This window comes from Plodia interpunctella, chromosome 16, assembly GCF_027563975.2.
Source record: "Plodia interpunctella isolate USDA-ARS_2022_Savannah chromosome 16, ilPloInte3.2, whole genome shotgun sequence".
NCBI lineage: Eukaryota > Metazoa > Arthropoda > Insecta > Lepidoptera > Pyralidae > Plodia > Plodia interpunctella.
Window position 1 is genome coordinate 8,321,476 of NC_071309.1, and position 2,563 is coordinate 8,324,038.

Consider the following 2,563-nt stretch of genomic DNA (forward strand, 5'->3'; position numbering starts at 1 on the left):
TCAACTGAGTCGTTCCGTTATTGTTAATATTGTTATAAACAAAATAGATAAGAATTGACTCATAAAGTCATAATCATGCCCGTACATTAAGAATCGTATATCTTATTTTAATTATTGTAGACAATTACAACAAATTGTATTTACTTAACTAAACTAGATAAACAATAGTTTGTGCCGGTTCACCTCTGGGATATGGTGAATTTGTTTTTCAGTCAGTTTGTTTATAAATAAAAATTAACTTGTACTCATCCTTGTTTAAAATCTATACACAAAAACAAAATCGTAAACGGATATATCTTTATATTAGGAGATACGAACATGCCTAAGACAAAGTACCTACGTCAATTTACCTAAGCGTTATAGGCGGCGCGGATGTTAAAGTTAACATTAAAGTTGACTGCAATAACTCTTTTTATTCCAATTAATTTGTTTATTAAGTAGTGAGTTGAGTTGACGAGGCGCAACAAGTGTTATGATACCTTATCAATATTCCAGGATGCAAAACTTTCAGATAAAGGAATGTATTTCAATTGTCCAATGTTTTATAAGTACAGTCAACCACATACCAAGATATCTTGTATGGAAAGTCTTCTTTTCGAGTGTGTTTTTGAAGTGAAAACTTCTTTAGCGGCGTTGTGATGGGTAAAAAACGTTAAATTCGCGTCAGGACACGTGACCCGATCGAAAATTCGTAAGATGTCAAAGATGCACAACGTTAATATTCAAGTTTTCACTTCAACCGGCACTCCCGGGGTGCTACCCGTTTTTTTTTATTTATTTTTTTTTATATTAACTTCGTGCCTTCGCTATATTTAAAAGTAGGTGCCGTTTCGAATGAAATTTTAATATTGTTAGTATTCCTTCGCACTTTTTTGGTGCGGTTCGACGGGTGCGCTCAAAACAAGTGCGCTTCGCGGAATACCTCACATTTTAAAGGCATCTGACAAAACTTTTACGACTACCTACCGTATGGAAGATGCGACAATGATAATGCAATGATATTGATTTGGTGTGTGTGTAGAATCACTCCATATATTCCCGTGGATGTAGTATGAGGCGACGAGGATAGAATAAGAACAGCATTCTAATACAGGGTTTGCAGGAATCTGTGACTTTTTAAGCTGACACCGAGCTTCGCGGCATCACACGCCTTAATGCAACTAGGAACATGCAAAGATGTTATTAGTTTTATTGCACGAGGGTGAACCGAATACGACAAACAACACGTTTAAGAAGAGATTCGAATTTGTTTACCAAATGCCAGAAGGGAAATGACCTATCAAATTCATGGGCATATGCAACGTGGGGGACCATTTCATTGGCCTATTCTGCAATATCATATTTTACTGTTAAATATAACGTAGAAATATTTGTGATTATAATGTTACTAGCGTTTTTGAAAATGACTCTAACCATTTCGCGGAAATTTGATATATACTTGATGTTTACGGAGGTTTAAACATCGATAGATGCCAATACTTTGCCAGTGTTTTATGTATATAATTTAAATGTACTTTAGATGGTCTAATTTCTGAATATAAATTATTTTTAATTTGAAATAAGCTCTAGGAAATTGCATTTTTTTTTACCGAATACACTTATGTCGTGATTTGTTACTTACGAATGTTGAATCAGGAACCTAATAAGTATTATCATATTACTGTGACTATTGTGGTTGTGGTCACCATGCCGGACTGCATCCGAGATATAGGGCGTATTTTTCAGATTTTCACTTGTATAATCTCTCTCTCTCATTCTTGCATGTTCCCGGTTACATTCGGAGCTGAGACGTCGCAAAGCGGGGACGACCACGGGAGGATTTGGATTGGTCCTATTATATACCTCCGTCACCACTCTTAACCATACTCAACACCTTCAGAAAATTTTCGAAAATATTCACCAGTTGAAATATATAGGGTATTAATATTGTATAGGTACATTAACTAAATGGTGCTAGATTAAAATAGTGCTTGCGTTAGTGATTTGTATTTTTTGGTCTTCTTTGTTCACCTCGGCATCTTGTTGATTCACCTGTGTATTCACCCAGGTGAATCAAATCAATGAGAGAAACATAAAAACCCTCTCAATGATCCAGTCAAATTAAATGTGAATTCACCATACAGGTGAATTCACATTGAATTTGATTGGATTAGGTGAGCTGTTGACTGTGTTATAAACGGCATTAATGAAGTCACAGTGCAAATAATTTAAACAATGGCATATGAGTAATCTCACCGCAATTTGCATTATCATGCTATTTTAAGAATCACATCAGTTTTATTACACATTTATGTCTATTCTGATGCACAATTTATTTACAGGTTCAAATCCAAATAGGGACCAACACTGTTTGAATGAGTTTCTTTCGGCATTTCTTCTCAGCAGTGGTCGTTCCGAAATGCTAGTAGTTTGTAGCTTTGGTAAACATCATTTAATTTAGATTATGACGTGAAAAAGTGCCTGTGAAGGCCTAATTTCTGAATAAATGATTTGATTTTGATTTTGATTGATTTTGAAATCCAATTCTGGAGGGCTCAAATTCAATATTCTTTATTCAATTTAG